Source organism: Pan troglodytes, chromosome 2 (assembly GCF_028858775.2).
Source record: "Pan troglodytes isolate AG18354 chromosome 2, NHGRI_mPanTro3-v2.0_pri, whole genome shotgun sequence".
NCBI classification, from domain to species: domain Eukaryota; kingdom Metazoa; phylum Chordata; class Mammalia; order Primates; family Hominidae; genus Pan; species Pan troglodytes.
In genome coordinates, this window is record NC_086015.1 from 71,736,952 (window position 1) to 71,762,385 (window position 25,434).

At 39.6% G+C, this 25,434-nt stretch overlaps 1 non-coding gene across 1 annotated transcript in view; it reads left to right on the top strand.

Annotated features, from left to right (window-relative positions):
• The window catches only part of TAFA1 (TAFA chemokine like family member 1), a 170,395-nt gene that overhangs the window by 120,562 nt on the left and 24,399 nt on the right, over nucleotides 1-25,434 (top strand). The window contains exons 6-7 of the transcript XR_010155642.1: nucleotides 290-467; nucleotides 1,236-1,339. This is a non-coding gene — a transcript (TAFA chemokine like family member 1). The remainder of the gene's footprint in view (nucleotides 1-289; nucleotides 468-1,235; nucleotides 1,340-25,434) is intronic.

Below are 25,434 nucleotides of genomic sequence, written 5' to 3' on the forward strand. Positions count from 1 at the left end.
GTTCTGTGAGGTCTTCAGGGAAAATATTTGACTTTATTTTATAGATGAGGAAACTGAGATTCAGAGGATATACTAGGTCCATCACTTCCACCGATGATGCCATCTTGGAAAAATTATTTAACCTCTCTAAGTATCAGTTTCTTCATTTGTATAACAGTGTATACTGCCATTTACTTCTAGGCTGGTCATTGAGTAAGCTAATGTACATTATGCAGTTAGCTTTATGCCTGATATTCTAAAAATGCTATAACTGTTTTTGTTGTGTGTCTTATTGTCTGTTTTTCTATAGCTTCATTTAACCTCTCAGGGCAGTCATAGAGTTGGTGGATAATCAAGACAAGAATCACCGTTTAATTTTTATCATTCAAGACTGAGTTTTGGCAGAGACTTACGGCTTCCAGATTGCGGGTTTTATTTATTTGCTTGAGCATTTACTAAACAGTTTTAATAACCAAGCTCTGGATGAGGTAAAGTGGCCTATGGAAAGATAAATGCAACCTAAATTTGCCCTCAAGGAGATGATACAATGTATAAATAACTTAAAGACCAAGTAGGGAGAAGATGTAAAAAGTTTGCAGGAGCAGACCTTAAAACTTTAAGATCACTTTAAACTTGTAACAGAAAAGAAAGCAGGCAAGAGAAGGTGACATTTGAATGGGACCTTGAACAAGGAGTAGGAATTAGCATGGTGTATATTTGCATGCTGGGAATCTACATATTGGATGGCAGATTGCATTTCGTTCTTTCAATCATTATCAGTGGAATCATTCATAACAAAAGTAAATAAGCTAGAGAGTCTGTTCTGCTAATACATGTGCTTCTGTAACACAAATTAGTTTCCATGCAGTTGTAAATAGGGAATGATATCAGTTAAACATAAAGTGATGCTGGAATCATACTTGCTTTTTCTTAAATAGGCAAGTGAAGATGGAATGAAGGGAGTAGAATAACAACCTTTAGTGGAGGAAAAAAGCCTTTAGTAAGTTCTTCTGCGGGATATGCAAGAGACTTTTAAACTCCATTTTTAAGAAAATTAAAAATAAACAACTGTATCCAACTTCCTCCCCAAAGAGGTGCACCCCAACCTTGCAGAGCTCTTGCCTTGTAGCAGGTTGTACTTCTTCCCATGTTCACCTTAACAGCAGCCCGACTGGCTCAGAACTTCTATTCTATTTGCATTGTCTCAGAGCCCGTAAGAAAACATTTACATTTTGTTGTTTCTTGTTCCTTTCTAGTTGCTGGAAGGCAGTTCAAGTAACTGCCTTAGTATCAATTGTTATTATTTTGAATTGGTTATGAAGTTGAATAAGTTTGGAGTATCCTTAACCATACTTTTTCCGTAAGTACTGTTATTTTTAAATATGTTATTTTGCAGAAGACAAAGTTTTTTTCAGAACACATGTATCATGTTACACCTTAGGCTTTGACAAAAGGGGGTCCTGGGCCCCTGGCTTTAGAAAACCCACCTCTGGCCCTCCTCAGGGTAAACAGTTCATGGGGATAGGAGGATGTGTCTACAGGGAGCTCATGCATCCTTCTTCTAGAATATGCTTTTGGTGCCTAGACTTGAAATTCCCTGATTTCACTTGCAGAGTCTGTGTGGGTTCTTTCTGATTCTCTCCTTCCAAGGGCAGATCATGCTGCCAGAATGGAAATCCCTGGATCTGAAGAATATTAAAGGGGCAGTTATTTGAAGTGAAATGGAGATGGTTGTATGTGAGAGAAAGGTGGGCAGGCCAGGGATTGAAGGATGGAAGATGACTCTCCCCATGCTATCATTTTCTCTTTCAGGGCTCCATAGACTTTGGGAATTCAGAATTCAAACCTGATGTCCCAGGTTTTTATGAGGATATATTTATCCATGTAGAAAGAAAGAATAAATTTATTTCATAGTTAATGTGCGATATGAGATTTAAATATCTATTTGAAATCTTACTGTGGACTCTGCCAATGTTAGAGGCAGGCCTGACTAACAATAAAAGTACTCAGGCTAAATGAATTTTAGGATTTTTTTTCTTCTTCTGTAAAAAATGCCATTGAGATTTTGATAGGAATTGCATTAAATCTATAGGTTGCTTCGGGTAGTACGGCCATTTTAACAACATTATGCCTTCCAATCCATGAACAGAGGCTGTTTTCCATTTATTTGTGTCTACTTTAATTTGTCTCATCAATGTTTGGTAATTTTCAGGTACAAGTCCTCTTTAGTTAAGTTTATTCCTAAGAATTTTATCTTTTTGATGATATTATAAATGAAATTATTTTCTTAATTTCCTTTTGGGATAGTTTATTGTTTGTGTATAGAAATGCAACATTTTTGTATGTTAATTTTGCACCCTGCAACTTTATTGTTTATTAGTTCTAATTTTTTTTTTTTTGGTGGAGACTTTCTATATATAACATCATGCCATCTGCAAAGAGAGATCATTTACCTCTTTTTTCTGATCCTTTTTCTTTCTTTCATTTTTCTCTCCCTGCCTAATTGCTCTGGCTTGGCAAACAAATGGCCAACAGGCATATGAAAAGATTTTCAACATTACTAATCATCGGTGAAATGCAAATCAGAGCCTTAATGTGATGTTAGGAAGTGTCAAAGACAAACAAACAATAAAACCCAAACCCAAAAGATCACAAGTGTTGGTAAAGATGTAGAGGAATTTGAACCTGTATACACTGTTGGTGGGAATATAAAACTGTGAAGCTGTTATGAAAAACATTATGAAGGTTTCTTAAAAAATTAAAAATAGAACTACCATATGATCCCACAATCTCATTTCTGGATATATATCCAAAGGAAATGAAATCGGTATGTCAAGGAGGTATGTGCATTCCCATGCCTATTGCAGCATTATTCACAATAGTCAAGGCATGGAAACAACCTAAATGTTCATCAACAGGTAAATGGAAAAAGAATATATGGTATATATGAAACTGCCCAATGGGTTCACTTTGCCTGTTGCCTAGACACAGTCAACTTATCAAGACAGGGGAATTGCAATAGAGAAAAAGTAATTCACAAAGAGGCAGCTGTGTGGGAGACCGGAGTTCTTACGCAAATCAGTTTCCAGCATTAGGGGATCACAGTTTTTAAGGACAACTTGGTGGATGGGGGAAGCCAGTGAACCATCAGTGCTGATTAGTTGATTGATCAGGTCAGAGATGAAATCACAGGGAGTCGAAGCTGTCTTCTTGCACTGAGTCAGTTCTTGAGTGGGGGCCACAAGATCAGATACGCCAGCTTATCAATCTGGGTGGTGCCAGCTGATCCATCAAGTGCAGGGTCTGTAAAATATCTCAAGCACTCGTCTTAGGTTTTACACTAGTGATTTTATCCCCAGGAACAATTTGGGGAGGGTCAGAATCTTATAGCTTCCAGCTGCATGACTCCTAAAGTATACTTTCTAATCCTGTGGCTAATTTGTTAGTCCTACTAAGGCAGTCTAGTCCCCAGGCAAGAAGGAAGTTTGTTTTGGGAAAGGGTCACTATTGCCCGTTTTTTTTGTTGTTGTTGTTGTTGTTTTTTTTTTGAGATGGAATCTTACTCTTGTCACCCAGGCTGGAGTGCAATGACATGATCTTGCCTCACTGCAACCTCTGCCTCCCAGGCTCAAGCGATTCTCCTGCCTCAGCATCCCGAGTAGCCGGGATTACAGGCGCACACCACCACGCTCAGCTAATTTTTGTATTTTTAGTAGAGACGGGGGTTTCACCATGTTGGCCAGGCTGCTCTCAAACTCCTGACCTCAGGTGATCCACCCACCTCGGCCTCCCAACGTGCTGGGATTACAGGTGTGAGCCACTGCACCCAGCATCACCTTTGTTTTAAACTACAAACTAAGTTTCTCCCGAAGTTAGTTCAGCCTACGCCCAGGAATGAACAAGGACAGCTTAGAGATTAGAAGCAAGATGGAGGTTTTTTTTTTTGAGATGGAGTCTCGCTCTGTTGTGGAGGCTGGAGTGCAGTGGCGTGATCTCGGCTCACTGCAAGATCCGTCTCCCGGGTTCACGCCATTCTCCTGCCCCAGCCTCCCAAGTAGCTGGGACTACAGGCACCCGCCACCACGCGCGGCTAATTTTTTGTATTTTTAGTAGAGACGGCGTTTCACTGTGTTAGCCAGGATGGTCTCCATCTCCTGACCTTGTGATCCACCCGCCTCGGCCTCCCAAAGTGCTGGGATTACAGGCATGAGCCACGACACCCGGCCCAAGACGGAGTTTGTTAAGTCAGATCTTTCACTGTCTCAGTCATAATTTTGCAATGGCAGTTAAGACATTATGCTAAATGAGATAAGCTAGTCACAGAGGGAAAAATATGGCTTGATTCCACTTATATGAGGTTTCTAAAATAGTCAAATGCATAGCAGCAGGGAGTAGAATAGTGGTTGCCAGGGGCTGGGGGGAAGGAGAAAATGGGGAGATGCTATTCAACAGGTATAAAGTTTCAGTTATGCAAGATGAATGAGTTCTAGAGATCTGGTGTATGATCCTGCAACTGTAGTTAACAATATAGTGTTGTGTCACAATTTGGTTAAGAAGGTAGACCTTATGTTAAGTGTTCTTAGAACAATAATAATAATAATAATAACCATACTAAGAAATTGGACATTGGAGGCATAAACTTTCCATCTGGTTTGAATGAACCTCCAACTTAAGTAGTAATGTGTAATAGATTTAAGGAAAATGGTAATATAAATTAGAATGATTATTTTCAATGATTTATGAAGCCCTGTAGAGGAGGTTGTTATTATTATCGTTGCCATTATTATGCTGCTAATGAGTATCTTTGTCTTTAACTACTCTGTGACCTTGGGCAATTTACTTCGCGTTTTGGGAAGAAGTTCTTACCTGCATAATATGAAGAGGCTGAAAGAAAAGAGTTTTAGGGTTTTCCCTCCAACACTTATGGTATTTTATTATCTTTTGCAAAAATGTATTTTTTTCCCTGTCTGCCCCTTTTTATATCAGTAGGGTCTCCTTTATGAATTTTCATTCCCTATAGTTTTTCTTACTGCCTTAGTCCTTTTCTTCAAACTCAGTGCTATACAAACCAAATTTGCAATATATAAAGTTATCTCTAAGGACTCTACATAAAACAACATTCAAGAGCTTTAAACTCAGAGTGACATTTAAGGATAGAAACAGCCAGATAAAAAGATAAGTTTCTGATTTACTCTAAAATGTATTCTCTGAATCTGCATTTCTGAAGTCTAGCAGAAATGGTTGCTTCAGTCATTATGCGTGGCAAGGTAAAAGCTCCAACGCCAGGAGAATTTAATCCAAGCTTTTCCTTGGTTTTGTGAGCTACAAAATTGTTTCTCCTTTCCTGATGATGAACTTTCCCGTGAATTCTCTTTCTTTGTGACTTACATATTCATGGCGACAGCCCTTACCTTCCAGGTTAGCTAATGGCAAGAACGTGGTGACAGATTCTACTGCTGAGGAATGTTAGTGGGTTGGGTAGTGAAAGGTTATATTCAATCAATTCAGCAGAGGATCTTGAGCAGTCAGAGTGCTGTTGACACTCAATTACATTAGGAAAAGAGACACGATCAACATAAGATTAAAATATAAGAAATATATCAAAATGAGAACAATATAGGAGGGATCATGAAATCCACGAACAGAAATCATAAATTGTGTGTAGCACTTTAACAGAAATGACGGAGGATTAAAAAAGGCTAGACTATGGCTCTTACTCTTGAGCTTCAAATTTAGCTGAGACGACTAGCCATTCATAAAATAATTAAAACAAAAAAAAAAAGAAGTAACGTGTGATAAGGAGGAGTTTATAAATTTGGTGAAGAAGTTGTACATTGTGGAAATTGTGGAACTGTACATCAGGGAAAGTGTAGAATTGTTCATTATGGAAAGAAACTTGGACTTGAAGAAAAATAATTTCATCAAAATTTCTAACTAATCTTTCCCAGTATTAAACTGCCTTATCCATTCATTTTGATTACTTATTCATTTAGTTTTTTCAATTGTTACAGAGTGCCTTCTATGTGCTAGGCAATATTCTTGGTGCTGATGAACAAAATACAAATTTAATGGTGAGATTAAAAAATGAGATAAATAATATGTGGATGATGTGAAGTTCTACAGAAAAAGAAAATGAGCAGGGAAAGGAACAGGGAGCTTGTGGGAAGGTGACCTTCAAGCAAACACCTAGAGGTGGTGTGGGAGTTAGTTATTTGGATATCTTAGGGAAAGACAGCCAAGGTAGAGGAAAAAGCCAGTGCAAAGGCACTGACACAGGCATCTGGCTGGCATATTCAAACAATACCAAAGAGATAAATGAGGCTGGAGCTGAAGGATAAAGAGAAGGGATAGTAGAAGACACGAGGTTGAGAGGTGGAGGACAGGACAGTCAGATCATTTAGGACTTGGAAAATGCTGGCAAGAATTTTTACTTCTTTTTTTTTTTTTTTTTTTGAGATGGAGTCTTGCTCTGTCACCTGTTGCCCAGGCTGGAGTGCAGTGGCCCGATCTCGGCTCACTGCAAGCTCTGCCTCCTGGGTTCATGCCATTCTCCTGCCTCAGCCTCCTGAGTAGTTGGGACTAGAGGCGCCCGCCACCACGCCTGGCTAATTTTTTTTTTTTCTGTATTTTTAGTAGAGACGGGGTTTCACCGTGTTAGTCAGAATGGTCTCAATCTCCGGACCTCGTGATCTGCCCTCCTCAGCCTCCCAAAGTGCTGGGATTACAGGCGTGAGCCACCGCACCCAACGAAGAATTTTTATTTCTATCATGATTGTGTTTACGCTTGGAAGCCATTGAAGGGTTCTTAGGAGAATGTTATGGTCTGACTTATGCTTTAAAGGGTCACTCTGGCTGCCTTGTTGAAAATAACGCTGTACAGGAACAGGGAGACTGTAGAAACCATTCATGAGTATATTAGAATAATCCAGCTAAGACATGGTGGTAGCAGTGAAATTAATGAAACAGTGGCTAGATTCTGGGTATATTTTGAAGGCAGAGACAAAATAATTTGCTGACAGATTACAAATGTGGTGTAAAAGAAAGAAAAAAAGGATATCAAGGTTTTTAGTGTGTTTGGACATCATTTTGAAGGGACAAAATGTGAAGACAGTGTAATCAAGAAATATATATACTTCTTAAAACATTCAGATCTGGAGTTCATACAGCAAGTTTTCTTTGGTATGCAGTTTGGAGCCAAGACACACACCACTTCAGTTTATTTACGAACATTCAGTAGTGACCCATGTAGACTTGGTTGGAGTATGGTTGTTTTTGGTTTGCTTTGTTTTGTTTTTACAAGTACTCAAACTTTTATGACAGCTTAGTTGAGGCAGGCTTTGCCATTCTGTCTCTCTCTCTCTCTCATTTTAATTAAACTTTTTTGTTTTAGATAAATATAGATTTACATGTAGTTTTAAGAAGTAATACAGAGATATCCTGTGTACCTTTTACTCAGTTTATCTCAATGGCAACATCTTGCAGACTTATGGTATGATATTACAACCAGAATATTGACACTGATACAATCAAGCTACAAAACAATTCCATAACCACAGTGAACTCTAGTTTTAGGTGCCCTTTTATAGCTGCATTGGATGCTGGATTTTTCTCAACTCCTTTGATGGACTTGCGACAGGGGTGCCCCTTTACTGGGCTCACCACGCTCAACCCCTTTTAGGAGGGAGCACGTGAGCGAGCAAGTGCAGGATCCAGCCAGCCACCGCTCTGGGCACTGGGAGGAGCAGGCTCTGTTTACTCAGAGCGAGCAAAGCCAGCCACTCGACTCCAGCAGAAGCAAGTTCTATGTGGGGCCCACAGTGGTGCCCAGGTGCAACCCCAAAGCCCCAGAGGGTGTGTTACAATGCTCTTAGCTCTGCTGTCTGCAGATGGTGCTGTGTTATCAGCTCCGTTTACCCCTTGCCTCATCATGTGGGATGGCTGCCCTCCCCTGGTAAGGGCAAAGAGCCAGTATGACAGGTTTTTTTGAGTACCCACACTCAGTGGGTCCTGAGCTCTTGTCCGGCATCCAAGAAGAATGAGATCGTGTGGACACTTGAAGGATGGCGAAGGTGGAGAATTTTATTTAGCAATGGAAATGGCTCTTAGTGGAGAGGGGAGCTGGAGAGAGGGTGGGCCTGTCAGGTAGTCTTCTCCCGAAGTCCAGCCATCTCTTCCCCGAAGTCCGGCTGGCTCTCCTCTGAAGTCCAGCTGTCTCCCGGAAGCCAAGTTGCCTCGCTCCAGTCAAGCCACCCTCTATCCTCTTTTGACTGAGTCTCAGGTCTTTATAGGCACAGAATAGTGGGGGAGGTAGGCCATAGGTAGTTTAGGAAAAGGCAACATTGGATTGGCAACAAGGCATTATTCAGAAAGACCCAGTTGGGAGAGAGTGGGCAAGCAGGATTAGTTCTCACCTTGGGCTGGGGGTTTCAGGCTGTTTGCCTTCAAGGTGGGGCTTCACTGGGGATCTGCCCCTGTCTGCCTAATGCCTCTACCACGTCTACTTCCCTTTCCCCTCTCCCTGTCCTTAAACCTTGACAACTATAGCCTCTTTTTAAAAAAAATTATTATTATAATTTAAGTTCTGGGGTACATGTGCAGGTGTGCAGGTTTGTTACATAGGTATACATGTGCCATGGTGGTTTGCTGCACCCATCAACCTGTCACCTACATTAGGTATTTCTCCTAATGCTATCCCTCCCCTAACCCCCCATTTTCCAACATGCCCTTGTGTGTGATGTTCCCCTCCCTGTGTCCATGCGTTCTCATTGTTCAGTTCCCACTTATGAGTGAGAACATGTGGTGTTTGGTTTTCTGTTCTTGTGACAGTTTGTTGAGAATGATGGTTTCTGGCATCATCCATGTCCTTGCAAAGGATGGGAACTCGTCCTTTTTTATGGCTGCATAGTATTCCATGATGTATGTGCCACATTTTCATTATCCAGTGTATCATTGGTAGACATTTGGGTTGGTTCCAAGTCCTTGCTATTGTGAATAGTGCCACAATACATGTGCATGTGTCTTTATAGTAGAATGATTTATAGTCCTTTGGGTATACACCCAGTAATGGGATTGCTGGGTCAAATGGTATTTCTAGTTCTAGATACTTGAGAAATCGCCACACTGTCTTGCACAATGGCTTAACTAATTTACATTCCACCAACAGGGTAAAAGCCTTCCTATTTCTCCACATCCTCTCCAGCATCTGTTGTTTCCTGACTTTTTAATGATCGCTATTCTAACTGGCATGAGATGGTATCTCATTGTGGTTTTGATTTGCATTTGTCAAATGACCAGTGGTGAGCTTTTTTTTCATATGTTTATTGGCCACATAAATGTCTTCTTTTGAGAAGTGTCTGTTTATATCCTTTGCCCACTTTTTGATGGGGTTGTTTGTTTTTTTTCTTGTAAATTTGTTTAAGTTTCTTGTAGATTTTGGATATTAGCCCTTTGTCAGGTGGATAAATTGCAAAAGTTTTCTCCCATTCTGTAGGTTGCCTGTTCACTCTGATAATAGTTTCTTTTGCTGTGCAGAAACTCTTTAGTTTAATCAGATCCCATTTGTCAATTTTGGCTTTTGTTGCCATTGCTTTTGGTGTTTTAGACATGAAGATTTTGCCCATGCCTATGTCCTGAATGGTATTGCCCAGGTTTTCTTCTAGGATTTGTATGGTTTTAGGTCTTATGCTTAAGTCTTTAATCTATCTTCTGATAATTTTTGTATAAGGTGTAAGGAAGGGGTCCAGTTTCAGTTTTCTGAATATGGCTAGCCAGTTTTCCCAATGCCATTTATTAAATAGGGAATCTTTTTCCCATTGCTTGTTTGTGTCAGGTTTGTCAAAAATCAGGTGGTTGTAGGAGTGTGATGTTATTTCAGATGTTTGTAGGAGTGTGGTGTTCTATTTCATTCGTCTATGTATCTGTTTTGGTACCAGTACCATGCAGTTTTAGTTACTTTAGCATTGTAGTATAGTTTGAAGTCAGGTAGCATGATGCCTCCAGCTTTGTTCTTTTTGCTTAGGATTGTCTTGGCCATGTGGGCTCATTTTTGATTCCATATAAAGTAGTTTTTTCCAATTCTGTGAAGAAAGTCATTGGTAGCTTGATGGGGATAGCATTGAATCTATAAATTACTTTGGCCAGTGTGGCCATTTTGACAGTATTGATTCTTTCTGTCCATGAGCATGGAATGTTTTTCCATTTGTTTGTGTTTTCTCTTATTTTCTTGAGCAGTGGTTTGTAGTTCTCCTTAAAGAGCTCCTTCACATACCTTGTAAGTTGTATTCCTAGGTATTTTATTCTCTTTGTAGCAATTGTGAGAGTGAGTTCACTCATGGTTTGGCTCTCTGTTTGTCTGTTATTGGTGTATAAAAATGCTTGTGATTTTTGCACACTGCTTTTGTATCCTGAGACTTTGCTGAAGTCACTTATCAGCTTGATGAGATTTTGGGCTGAGACGATGGGGTTTTCCTAATATACAATCATGTCATCTGCAAACAGAGACAACTTGACTTCCTCTCTTCTTATTTGAATACCTTTATTTGTTTTTCTTGCCTGATTGCCCTGGCCAGAACTTCCAATACTGTGGTGAATAGGAATGGTGAGAGAGGGCATACTTGTCTTGTGCCAGTTTTGAAAGGGAATGCTTCCAGCTTTTGCCCATTCAGTATGATATTGGCTATGGATTTGTCATAAGTAGCTCTTATTATTTTGAGATATGTTCCACCGATACCTAGTTTACTGAGAGTTTTTAGCATGAAGGGGTGTTGAATTTTGTCAAAGGCCTTTTCTGCATCTATTGAGATAATCATGTGGTTTTTGTCTTCAGTTTTGTTTATGCGATGGATTACGTTTATTGATTTGTGTATGTTGAACCAGACTTGCATTCCAGGTATGAAGCTGACTTGATTGTGCTGGAAAAGCTTTTTGATGTGCTGCTGGATTTGGTTTGCCAGTAGTTTATTGAGGATTTTCCCACCAATGTCCATCAGGGATATTGGCCTGAAATTTTCCTTTTTTGTTGTGTCTCTGCCAGGTTTTGGTAACAGAATGATGCTGGCCTCATAAAATGCGTTAGGGAGGATTCCCTCTTTTTCTAGTGTTTGGAATACTTTCAGAAGGAATGGTACCAGCTCCTCTTTGTACCTCTGGTAGAATTCGGCTGTGAATCCATCTGGTCCCAGACTGTTTTTGGTTGGTAGGCTATTCCTCAATTTAAGAACTTGTTATTGGTCTATTCAGGGATTTGGCTTCTTCCTAGTTTAGACTTGGGAGGGTGTATGTGTCGAGGAATTTATCCATTTCTGCTAGATTTTCTAGTTTATTTGTGTTGAGGTGTTTATAGTATTCTCTGATGGTAGTTTGTATTTCTGTGGAATCAGAGGTGGTATCCCCTTTATAATTTTTTATTGTATCTATCTGATTCTGCTGTCTTTTCTTCTTTATTAGTCTGGCTAGCAGTCTATCTATTTTGTTGATGTTTTCAAAAAAACAGCTCTTGGATTTATTGATTTTTTTGAAGGGATTTTTGTGTCTCTATCTCCTTCAGTTCTGCTCTGATCTTAGTTATTTCTTTTCTTCTGTTAGCTTTTGAATTTGTTTGCTGTTACTTCTCAAGTTCTTTTACTTTTGATGTTAGGGAGTCAGTTTTAGATCTTTCCTGCTTTCTCTTGTTGGCATTTAGTGCTACAAATTTCCCTCTACACACTGCTTTAAATGGGACCCAGAGATTCTGGTACATTGTGTCTTCATTCTCATTGCTTTCAAAGAACAACTTTATTTCTGCCTTCACTTCGTTATTTACCCAGTCGTCATTCAAGAGCAGGTTGTTCAGTTTCCATGTAGTTGTGTGGTTTTGAGTGAGTTTCTTAATCCTGAATTCTAATTTGATTGCAGTTTGGTCTGAGAGACTGTTTGTTATGATTTCCATTCTTTTGCATTTGCTGAGGAGTGTTTTACTTCCAATTATGTCACCAATTTTAAAATAGGTGCGATGTGGTGCTAAAAACGAATGTATATTCTGTTGTTTTGGGGTGGAGAGTTCTGCAGATGTTTATGAGGTCTACTTGGTCCAGAGCTGAGTTCAAGTCCTGAATGTCCTTGTTAATTTTCTTCTCATTGATCTGTCTAATATTGACAGTTGAGTGTTAAAGTCTCCCATTATTATTGTGTGGGAGTCTAACTCCCTTTGTTCATCTCTAAGAACTTGCTTTATGAATCTGAGTGCTCCTGTATTGGGTGCATATATATTTAGGATAGTTAGCTCTTGTTGCATTGATCTCTTTACCATTATGTAATGCCCTTCTTTGTCTCTTTTGGTCTTTGTTGGTTTAAAGTCTGTTTTACCAGAGATTAGAATTGGAACTTCTGCTTTTTTTGCTTTTCTTTTGCTTGATAAATATTTTCCATCCATTTACTCTGAGCCTATGTGTGTGTTTCCACATGAGATGGGTCTCTTGAATGCAGCACACTGATGGGCCTTGACTCTTTATCCAATTTGCTATTCTGTGTCTTTAAGTTGGGGCATTTAGCCCATTCACATTTAAGGTTAATATTGTTGTGCTTGAATTTGATCCTGTCATTATGTTCCTAGCTGGCTGTTTTGCCTATTAGTTGATGCAGTTTCTTCATATTTGTGATGTTCTTTACAATTTGGTATTTTTTTGCAGTGATTGGTACTGGTTGTTCCTTTCCATGTTTAGTGCTTCCTTCAGGAGCTCTTGTAAGGCAGGCCTGGTGGTGACAAAACCTCTAAGCATTTGCTTCTCTGTAAAGGATTTTATTTTTCCTTTGCTTATGAAACTTAGTTTGGGGATGTGAAATTCTGGGTTGAATATTCTTTTCTTTAAGAATGTCGAATATTGACCCTCACTCTCTTCTGGCTTGTAGAGTTTCACAGAGAGATCTGCTGTTAGTCTGATGGGCTTCCCTTTGTGGGTAGCTCGACCTTTCTCTCTGGCTGCCCTTAACATTTTTCCTTTATTTCAACCTTGGTGAATCTGACGATTATGTGTTTTGGGGTTATTCTTCTCAAGGAGTACCTTTGTGGTGTTCTCTGTATTTCCTGAATTTGAATGTTGGCCTTTCTCGCTAGGTTGGGGAAGTTCTCCTGGATAATATCCTGAAGAGTGTTTTCCTGCTTGGTTCCATTCTCCCCATCACTTTCAGGTACACCAATCAAATGTAGGTTTGGTCTTTTCACATAGTACCATATTTCTTGGAGGCTTTGTTCATTCCTTCTATTCTTCTTTCTCTAATCTTGTCTTCTTACTTTATTTCATTAAGTTGATCTTCAATCACTGATATCATTTCTTCTGCTTGATCAATTCAGCTATTGATACTTGTGTATGCTTCACAAAGTTCTCATACTGTGTTTTTCAGCTCCTTCAGGTCATTTATGTTCTTCTCTAAACTGCTTATTCAAGTTAGCAATTCATCTAACCTTTTTTCAAGGTTCTTAACTTCCTTGCATTGGGTTAGAACGTGCTCTTTTAGCTTGGAGGAGTTCGTTTTGTTTTTAACCACCTTCTTAAGCCTACTTCTGTCAATTCATCAAACTTACTCTCTGTCCAGTTTTGTTACCTTGCTGGCGAGGAGTTGTGATCCTTTGGAGGAGAAGAGGCATTCTGGTTTTTGGAATTTTCAGCCTTTTTGTGCTGGTTTCTCCCCATCTTTGTGGATTTATCTACATTTGGTCTTTGATGTTGGTAACCTTCAGATGAGGTTTTTGAGTGGACGTGCTATTCCTTTCTGTTTCTTAGTTTTCCTTCTGACAGTCAGGCTCCTCTGCTGCAGGTCTGCTGGAGTTTGCTGGAGGTCCACTCCCAACTCTGTTTGCCTGGGTATCAGCAGCAGAGGCTCCAGAACAGCAAATATTGCTGCCTGCTTTTTCCTCTGGAAACTTTGTCCCAGAGGGGCACCTGCCAGATGCCAGTCAGAGCTCTCCTTTATGAGGTGTCTGTTGGCTCCTACTGGGAGGTATCTCCCAGTCAGGATACATGGGGGTCAGAGAGCCACTTGAGGAGGTAGTCTGACCCTGAGCAGAGCTTGAACACTATGCTGGGAGGTCTGCTGCTCTCTTCAGAGCTGTCAGGCAGGGATGTTTAAGTTTGCTGAAGCTGCGCCCACAGCTGCCTCTTCCCCAGGTGCTCTGTCCCTCAGGTGTTCTATCCCAGGGTGATGGGGGTTTTAATCTATAAGTCCCTGGCTGGTACTGCTGCCTTTTTTTCTGAGATGCCCTGCCCAAAGAGGAGAAATCTGGCAGTCTGGCCACAGGGTCCTTGCTGAGCTGCAGTTGGCTCCACCCAGTTCGGACTTCCTGGTGGCTTTGTTTACACTGTGAGCATAAAACCGCCTGCCCAAGCCTCAGAAATGGCGGACGCCCCTCCCCCAACCAAGCGTGAGCTTCCGAGTTCGAACTCAGACTGCTGCTGTGCTGGTAGCAAAAATTTCAAGCCAGTGGATCTTAGTTTGCTGGGCTCCGTGGGCGTGGGACCCGCCGATCCAGACCACTTGGCTCCCTGGCTTCAACACCCCTTTCCAGGGAAGTGAAAGGTTCTGTCTCACTGGTGTTCCAGGCACAACTGGGATATGGAAAAAAGAAAAATCAAAAAACAAAACTCCTGCAGCTAGTCCGGTGACTGCTCAAATGGATGCCCAGTTTTGCGCTTGAAACCCAGGGACCTGGTGGGGTAGGCACCAGAGGGAATCTCCTGGTCTGTGGGTTGTGAAGACCATGGGACAAGCACAATATCTGGGCCAGAGTGTGCACAGTTCCTCAGGCTCAGTCCCTCACAGCTTCCCTCGGGCAGGGGAGAAAATTCCCTGACCCCTTGCACTTCCCCGGTGAGGCGACGCCCCACCCTGCTTCAGTTCACCCTCTGTGGGCTGCACCCACTGTCCAGCCAGTCCCAATGAGATGAACTGGATACCTCAGTTGGAAATGCAGAAATCGCACGCCTTCTGTTTCGATCTCGCTCGGAGCTGCTGACCACAGCTGTTCCTGTTTGGCCATCTTGCCAGCAATCCTGCCTCTCTGTTTATATCACACTTAGAACACTACAATCACTTTAAGAAAGAAATTGGTGACATTGAAATGTGTTTAGAGAAGAACTGTTTAGAATCAGGGGGAAGCACAAAAACATCACATATGAAGAAAAATAACCAAGAATACAGTATTTATCACAATAAAAATCAAGCTCAGGGTAAAATATATAGCTCTCCATGATTTTGGAGGGCTCCCATGTGTCTGAGGACTTAGAGTTGTTCTGTAAGACCAACAGATATAGTGTTGTTTTTTTTTTAAGGGATTCCATTTCTTTTAGGAAGAATTTTTTCAGATTTAGGAAATATTATTAATACTTCCAGGAGGTTTTTTTTTTTTTTTTTTTTTTTTTTTTAGATAGAGTCTCACTGTGTTGCCCAGCTCACTGCAACCTCTGCCTCCCAGGTTCAAGTGAGTCTCCTGCCTCAACTTCCTGAGTAGCTGGGATTATGGGATTACAGGAGGAGCCTGTCACCACAGCCAGCAAATAGTTGTATTTTTAGTAGAGATGGGGTTTCACAATGTTGGCCAGGTTGGTCTCAAACTCCTGACCTCAAGTGATCCCCCTACCTCAACCTCCCAAAGTGCTGGGGTTACAAGTGTGAAACACTATGCCTGGCCTTTCTTTCAGGAGGTAAGTTCTCTCTTTGTTCAGCTGAAGAGAGTTTAAGCAATCACTGTGTAATAACTCAATAATTTTCTGGAGGTTTGAACTTCATAATTTTTTTCAATGATAACATAGAAAATATTTTTTCCTTTTGCTTCTTCCAGTGGCTTTATTTAGTTTATTTTTTAATTGAAAATAAAACTTTGTGTGATACTGTAGATAAGATACAGCTGTAAAAAATAATACAGAAAGCTCCTAGGTACCTTTTGCCCAGTTTCTCCCAATGGTTACACTTGTCAAAATTATAAGAACTAGGATATTGACCATGATAAAATTCAGCAATCTTATTCAGATTTTCCAGGTTTTATTTATACTTATGTGTGTGTGTGTATTTGTGTGTATTAAATTTTATACCATTGTATTACGTGCAGGTTCTTGTATCCACTGCCACAGTAATGATACTAACAGTTCCAACACCACAAGGATCCTCTTGTTGCCTTTTTATATCCACACTCACCTCCTGCTTGCTACCCTCCTTCTCCAACCCCCACTCCTGATCCCCTAACTCCTGCCAACTACTCATCTACCTCCATCTAAATTATTTTTCATATTTCAAAATGTTACATAAATGAAATTAACAGTGCTATGTAGCCTTTTGGGATTAGCTTTTTTCACTCAACATAATTTTCTGAAATTCATCTAAGTTCTTGCTTGTATCAATAGTTTGTTTCTTTTATTGCTGAGTAGTATTCCATGGAATGTACTTGTCACAGTTTGTTTAATCATTCATGTGTTGAACATCTGGGCTGATTCCAGTTTTTAGCTATTGTAAATAAAACTGCTCTGAATATTTGTTTATGGGTTTTTGTTTTGGTAAACATAAATTTTAATTTCTCTAGGAAGTGTCTCCAGGAGTGCAACTGCTGGGTGTTATTGTGGTTGCATGTTTAGTTTTAGTTTTGTTTTGTTTTTGTTTAAGAAATTGCCAAGCTGTTTTCCAAAATGGCCAGACCAGTTTACATTCCCTGTCTGTCTTTTTAAACATTGTAGTTTATCTTCTGTTTGTGGAATCTTAGCTGGGCTAAATGAATCCCAGTGTGGGAAGGATTTTAGAAACCTTGCCAAGACACAAAAAATAAAGTATGTTCTGAACTAATTTGAATAAGAGAGAATCTTGTTTAACTAAACCTGTCTATGTAACAAGGTCATAAAAAAGGCTACACAATAAGAGAGAGGATCGTTCTTTTGGATTTTCAGAGAAGCCTTTGTTAAAATTCCACATGACCCAATGCTACTTAAAACCAAAGTCATGGGGATTAAAGGGGAAATATAAAGAATCAAAAATCTAATTCACAGTGAGTTACGCAGGCTGCTTTGTGCCTGGATTCTTGTGTACTTACAGCTGTCTACAGCACATTCCATCTAGAGTTGCTAGATGCTCTCCTTTAAGGTGTTAGCTTTCCCAGACATGCTTTGATGTCCTAGCAGTACCAACGTGGGCAGAGTGTCATGGGCTGCAAGGAAATGGGAGAATGCTGACACTTTCTTTACATCCTGTCAGGACTCTTTGGAATTAAAGATACATTTTAGTTATTGTTTTCATTTTGAGAACAATAAGCACATATAATTAATTATGATATTTACAGTTATAGCCACCATTTTGAGTTTCTACCATGTGCCAGGATCTGTGCTAAATTATATACATTATATACAATTCTCAAAATCAGCCTTCAAAGAAAGTATTTTTTTAGATCTCCAATTTATAAATGAGGGAGGTTAGGTCATCAAGTTTAACCACATATATTCATTAGACGACTATGAAACAAATTCAAAATTTTTATTAATTTCCATGCTAAGGAATTCTAAATGCCCAGTTTCACCTATGACTTCTCTATCTACTGTGATTCATTACTGACTGTTGGGGGCAGGGGAAGAATTAGGAGGATGGGTAGTAGAGGTAGAGTGGCTTAAGGTACAAAAATATAATAATCATAATTATAATCATATTTTAATTATGCCATCATTTATTGAGTTTCTGCTATGTGCTGGGATTTCTGCTAATTTTGATATATAAGGTCTTGACTTCAAACAAGAATAATCTTGTGTAAAACAGTCATGTAAATACATGAGGAAACAGGCTTAGAAAGGTGAAGTGATTTTTCATAAAGTCACAAACCTGGAGAAAATTCTAAGATTCAATCAGTGATCTACCTGACTCTAAAATTATTGCTCTGTCTGTTTGTTTGCATATCTCTATATATGTATATCAATGGAAAACACACACCCACACCCACACCCACACTCACTCATACACACACAAATTCGTTATTAGAGAAATTAAGATTCTTGGTGATATGGTTTGGCTCTTTGTCCCCACCCAAATCTCATCTTGCAGCTCCCGTAATTCCCACATGTTGTCAGAGGGACGTGGTGGGAGATGACTGAATCATGGAGGTGGGTCTTTCCCATGTTGTTCTCATGATAGTGAATAAGTCTCACGAGATCTGATGGTTTAAAAATGGTAGTTTCCTTGCACAAGCTCTCTCTTTGCCTGCTGCCATCCATATAAGATGTGACTTGCTTCTCCTTGCCTTCCGCCATCATTGTGAGGCCTCCCCAGCCATGTGGAACTGTAAGTCCATTAAATTGCTTTTTCTCCCCAGCTTTGGGTATGTCTTTATCAGCAGCATGAAAACAAGCTAATATGGTAAATTGGTACCAGTAGAGTGGGGTGCTGCTGAAAAGAGACCTGAAAATGTGGAAGACATTTTCCCCATTGTCTTGAGGATTAACATTCGGCTCCTTATAAATTATGCAAATTTCAGCAGTCAGCTTGAATTTCTCCTTAGAAAATAGGATTTTCTTTTCCATCATGTTGTCAGGCTGCAAATTTTCCAAACTCTTATGCTCTGCTTCCCTTACAAAACTGAATGCCTTTAACAGCACCCAAGTCACCTCTTGAATGCTTTGCTGCTTAGAAATTTCTTCTGCCAGGTACCTTAAATCATCTCTCTCAAGTTCAGTGTTCTACAAATCTCTAGGGCAAGGGCAAAATGCCACCAGTCTGTTTGCTAAAACATAACAAGAGTCACCTTTGCTCCAGTTCCTGAAAACTTCCTCATTTCCATCTGAGACCACCTCAGCATGGATTTCATTGTCGATATCATTATCAACATTTTAGTCAAAATCATTCAACAAGTTTCTAGGGAGTTCAAAACTTTCTCACATTTTTCTGTCTTCTTTTGAGCCCTCCAAACTGTTCTAACCTCTGCCTGTTACCCAGTTTTTGTGGCTGGTAAGTCTGATGGAAAACTTTGGGTAGTTGTCTTCAACAGTTAACAGAATATAGAAGAATAGGACTAGTGCAGTATTATGCTCATTGACCTGGTTTTTTCATGTTCATCAATCTCTCCTCAGTCTCAACCATTCCCCTTTCTACTTATTTACTACAAAATTTCTTTGTCACTGATGGATCAACACTCATTTACTTGTAGCTGGTGGTACATAATTCCCACTATCTATTATATAGGAGCTCCATACTGTCTCTCACTTTATATTTTCTTCACAATAGACACTTATTAAATATTTGAATGATGAATGAATGAAATATTAGAATTTTCCCTTCCACACTATTTACCTTCTTGGTATCAATTGCTCTTTAATGTTTTCACCATCTCCGATAGCTCCTTTCAAGAATATCTGATTTAAAAGGTAATTCCCTGTGTTTAAAATTGAGCATTCTGTTTAGTTCAGTTTAATAGCATGTAGTAATTTAGCCTTTAAGCGGGGAACCCTGTTAGGTGCTCAGGGCAAGGAGATGACTACCACATCACCTGACTTTTAAGGAGTTCCCTATTTTCTAGAGGACACAAATGAGAATGATAAGGGCAGCTAGAGAAACCTGCACAAGAAGTGAAGGAAATTCATCGTATCGGATCACCAGAAGAGATGGACAAAGATGGCTTTCCACAGGGGATGATACCTAACCTGGATTTTGAAAGATGAATAAGAGTTTTCCTTTTTAGATAGATGAGCAAGGACTATCTTAAATAGAAAACATTTTTGTCCACTGAGTTAGCTCTGGAAATTGCAGGAAATGTTACGTGGATTTTGGGGATCTAGGCTCAGAATCAAAACCTGGGTTTTGATGTATTAGGATTGGGAGTTTCACCTTTACAGCATGACAGGGAGAGAAGTGGTTGATACAAGTAACAACTTTTATAAACAATAGCTGCTTCACATTTTATTCTAGTTCCTGGATGAACCTGGGCAAAAAAATGAACAGAATAGAGATCTTTGTGGAATACATAAATAAAGCTATATTTTAAAATGGTTTGAAATTATGAGTTTAAATCTAAACTTTCTCAACTGAAGGCATTAAGGTGTTTCATCTTCTTCTTGTTGCTTCACTGTGGGTAGGGTGCATATTAAAAGTGCACAACTTTAAGAAGTTGAAGGACTTAGTTTGTCAAAAAGCGTAAAAAGCCCCTCCATCAACTCTAAGGATTATTATATCCTTAGTAGAAATAATTGCACGTGCCCACACTGATAGTGGAATGCATTTCCTGGAGTGCTGCATTGAGATAGATTCTGAGGCAATATCAACATTCATAGGAAAAAGCCCTATGATCAATTGTTCACATGTGTATATATGTGCATGTGTGTGTTGCTGGGGGCAGAGGGGATTGTGAACCATGTGCTGCATTTCTGCCATCTCTCAATCAGAAAAATAATGAATGGGTGGCCAGAATAACTTGGGAAGCCTGATCACCTTATTTTTTAATAATTATACCCCATCCATACCCACATTGTATTTTCATCAAATTAATGAAAGATGATTTTGCAGTGTCCTTTTTTGTCATAGTATTAACATTCTCACAAGCACAACCATAAAATCAGTTGACATTTACTCTTAATTTACACAGAATAATGGTGTTGGTTAAAGAGTGATTACATATGAAGTTTAATACACAGTTATTTTTTACCTGGCTCTCTATTATCTATCTTTTATATCAGGAAAGCAATTTAATTTGGTGAGATATCCATGTAGATAACCACCATAGCTTGCACTTACAGCTTGATAATGCCCTATAGGGACTTCTATACAAAGGAGAAGGCACTCAATAAATACACATGAAATGAAAGAATAATTCCGAGTCATATGACAGGGGGAATGTGAAGGAGGCTAAAAATGGGAAAGAATTAAGATAAGATTCTTAAGTTGAATTTATGTGGCATAAATGAAATACAGGATGGCGAAGGGTACTCCACTGTTTTATTGCCACTTCTTGGAGAAGGCCTGTGTAATTCATTTAATGCTTCCCTTTTTGTGACTTATGCTGTCATCCCAGATTCACAATAATGTAAGTTTACAGCACTCCATATCGACATATATTCTCTCTCCACTGTGTTTGCAAACTTCTCTACTCCTGCTGCGTTCCTAGGGGAGAGGGTTAATTCCCAAAAGGCACCACATCAGGAGATGTTATAAGTGGAATTGTTCCAGATAAGCAATGTCAGTCATGCAGTCATCCTGATGTGCAAGTCGAACCTCTTCATGGACATGATACTGGTGGTGTCCAGGAAACTAGGGTGTGGCTAAGACTGGAACAGCATAGGTCAAACTTTGCAAAATTAACTGTGTTCATTTTCATTAAAGTGTCTTCCTTATATCCTATTCTAATCAGAAAAATAAACATTTTATTGATTATGGATAAAATTTAGTGAGTGCTGTAACTTGATCCTATTTAATCCTTCCTAAACCCTATCAGTTAGTGATATGGTTTGGCTTTTTGTTCCTGTCCAAATCTTATCTAAAATTGTAACCCCCAAGTGTTGAGGGAGGTGCTGGGTGGGAGGTGATTGGATTATAGGGGCAGTTTGCCCCATGCTGTTCTCATGATAGTGTGTGAGTTCTCTTGAGATCTGATGCTTCAAAAGTGTTTGGCAGTTTCCCCTTTTGCTCGCTCGCTCTCTCTCTCCTGCCGCATTGTGAAGAAGGTACTTGCTCCTCCTTCACCTATCTGCCGTGATTGTAAGTTTCCTGAGGCCTCCCCAGCCATGTGGAACCGTGAGTCAATTAAACCTCTTTTGTTTATATATTACCCAGTCTCAGGTACTATCTTTGTAGCAATGTGAAAACAGATGAATACAGTTGACTACCATTATTTTCTCCAGTTTGCATTTTGGAAAATTGAAACTTAAGGAGCAAAAGTAGTTAGTCTAAGATTGCATAGCTGAGTGTCATGGTCTAGTTTAAATCAAAGGTTGCCTAATACCGATGTTTTTATCATGCTAGTCACCATACAGCATAGCCTTCTGTAAAGAAACTGTGGTTGACATCTTCCCATTTACCTGGCTGATTTAACAGTCCCTCCTAACAGCTGTCTACCTGGGGAGCTGTGTCAACCCTATAGAGCAAACAGTGGGAATTTAGTTTATAACTTGAACAAAACATCTACATGTCGGGGAGAGTCCCAGAGAAATAAGACACTGGTTTATTCCCCTTACCCTCCTTTTTCCAATCTTTTATTCTGGTCTTAAAACTGCTTAGTTGTAAGTAATAAATGTTACTGGGTGAATAAATGTTCACCCAAAATACTGTTTTTGACATAAATAATGTAATGTCCAAACAATGCAGAAGCTGCCTTAAATAAAACATGTGAATGCTGGGTCTTTCTTGTAATAATTTGAAAAATATCAATAATATTGTCAGTTTAACAACAAAACATGCTATCTGCCCTTTTCATCTTCCTGGCTATATTAGAAAAAGAAAAATGTGCCCCTTCATCACATAAAAATTATACTTCTCACCACAATTGTCTTAAGAGTTGTTCTAGAAACCTACATTTAATTTTAAAATGAGCAAATGCAAATGAATGAATTAGTAAACAAGAATGTTTGCTGGCTTTAGAATTAAATAACATGAACTTGAATCTCAGCTGGGAGGCTTTGGGCAACACCCTTACCTTCTTTGAACCTCTGTTTTTTCATATAAAGTGGAGATAATTATACCTACTACAGAATGTTGCTGTGATGATTAAATGAGATAATGAATGGGTATCAATTTGTTAACCAATGTAAATTTCATAGTGGTGCAAGCAGGAAAGAGCTTTATTTTGTTTTTCCCCCCAACACGATCTTTAATTTCTTGCTCCTTAAAGCTATCTAATTGGAGCCCATGGCTGTTGGGAACCTTCAGTGGTAACAATCATTTCATTCGGATAGTTGTCTTAATTTGGATTTCCCCTGAAATGATCTTGAGAGAAGAATATGGGTGCAGTTAGTCTATCTGGGAAGTGGGTGCAGGTAGTACAAGTGAAGAAAAGAGGAAAAGAGGAAAAAATAAAAACCAACAAAAGCTTTAGAGCAGGTCATTACTATGGGTAACTGGGGCTCCATCTATCTGAAATACCACGTGGAAGATACCTTGGAACATTCTCTTTGGAAGAAGGGGATGTAGGAGTGCTGTTGGTTCCCCAAATGGATCCTCTTGTCTGCTCTAGTGCACACATCCCCCGTTACCCTGAGCATTGAATGGCTCACTGCTGCCCCCTGCTTCTTCTCCTGAGAATTATTTTTAGTTTAGCCCACTCTCACTCCAGTTGCCAAGAGCGGATGAATGACAGAGACACATAAGGCCAGCCCTTTGCCTCAATAGGAGACGATTCTGATGGGTCATTTAAGCTACAGAGCCCTTTTCTACCCATGAATCTGGCTAGATGGACCTGTGATCTCACACTAGCTTGGCTCTTTTTTCTTCCCTCTTCTGTTTTATTCCCTCCTTTTACTTGTTTCTCCTGAGGCATCTCTATCACTAAAACTCATGCATGTGAATTTCTGTCTCAATCTGTGCTTCTAGGGAACTTGACATAAGTCAGGGCAATTATTTAATTATGCTCATCTCCCACTGCTTGAGGATTTGGAGGCACTGACTAGCCGCTGCCTTTGTGGTTCACACCACAGCTTATTTCTGTTGGGGGCTCATTGCTCCCTTCATGGAGTGATATTGGGTGTGGCCCCATCAGGTTGATCTGAGACAGGTGAAGATTCTTGGTATACAGGAGACTTGTCATGCTTGCTGTGTAGACAGTCTCCACTGTTGCCCTCTCCTCTCCCTGTTATTGGTGTTGTCTGCAGCCAGTTTACCATCTTCAGATGGTAAACTCAGAAAACCTCAGAAAGGAAGTAAATAGCAGCTTCTTGTTTTGCTTCTGCTCCCATAGTTAAGAAATACATGTAAAACTCCTTCAAGAATTCTGCCACCGAGTTCTGTCTTGGGGAATGGGGATAGGTTGGGGAACACTAACATGTTTTTCTGTCCACCCGCAAGCAGGCTGCCAGGGAATGAAACCTTAATCTGCCCATCTGATAATCAGCCTTCGTTCACTTCATGGAAATGCCCTAACTTGGTTTGTGCAATAGCCACTCAGCCAACAATTTCCTGATTCAACAATCTCTCTTAACTCTAGTCTTCTGCCTATATGAGCTGGATGAGATGATGGGGGTGTGGGTAAAATGACCAATTTGGCCACCTTCTTTTTTAAATATGAGGTTTTCTATAGTCTCTTGGGACTTTGGGACTTTAGTTGGTTTCCAGAAGGAACAGAAAGCATTTTAATATTATTTTATAGATGTAAATTAAAACTTAGATGCTCACCAAGTGGTAGCTCTTAGTTTAATTACAAAATTAGTCTCTGGAATGTTTGAAAAGTCATTGTTTCTTAGTGTTTTCTTTAATAAGGTGACTTAGCATATTTAATAAAAAAGACCACAGGCCTGAGAAGTAGGAGACCTGGGTCATCATGCTCTTAGCTCTGTGACATTTTTAAATAATTTCACCTTCCAACAGCCAATACGTAGGATAGTAAAAGTTGTTTAACATATCCCACAGGTTGTTGTAAGTCTGAAATGAAGGAAAACACCTAAAACATATTTGAAAGCAAAAGATAATGAAATGTCAGTTAATAATTAATAAAGTAACTCAGTGTTAAGGGAGCCTATCAAAAGGCAATTTCTCCTTTCCTTCAGAGATGCTCACACCGATCCAACAAGCCGCTGTGACTGAGACCTGACTCGTTTTTGGCAAACAGATGCCACTCTAAATGATGACAAAGTGATAAACATATGTAAATATTTCATATGGAAGCAAAGTCAATATGGACAAATGTGAAAGACATGATTCCAAGACTGGAATGCCAGGCTATGCATAGTCACAGCAAAAAACAATGTGGATATTGGAGTAGATCATAAGCCGAAAACAAACCCCATGCTGTTATTTAAAAGCTTACCAGAAACCCCTAAAAGGCATGGGCCAGGCATAATTTTGCCATTCTTCTCTAACCTCATCATGTCATATGCTGTCAATTGGGTGAGGCACAGTGTAGAAAAAAGTGTCCTGTGTTCTAATTCCTGCTCCTCCCGACCTTGGATTTGATGCTTCCTTCTCCTTGTTCTTTGATGGTCAAGGTGGCATGGTAATGTGTATCTCTGTTCACAGAATAGTTATAGATGATATGAGATAGTGTATGTGAAAGTGTTTTGGAAAACATAGTTATTCTGTAGAGGTATAAGGTAATATTAAACAAGTGATAAAAAAGATAGAATGTTCTAGAACAGAGTGAGAAAATAGCCTGGAGGAAAGGAAGCCAGAAGTTGTCCTATTTTATCACACTATCATAGACTGCCCAAAAGGAGCAAATGTCTCTGTCAGAGACAGAGAGACAGACAGAGAGAGAGAGAGAGAGAGAGGGAGGGAGGGAGGAGAGACTGCTGTGCAAGCTAAAGCTTCGAAGATCTTTTTTTTTTT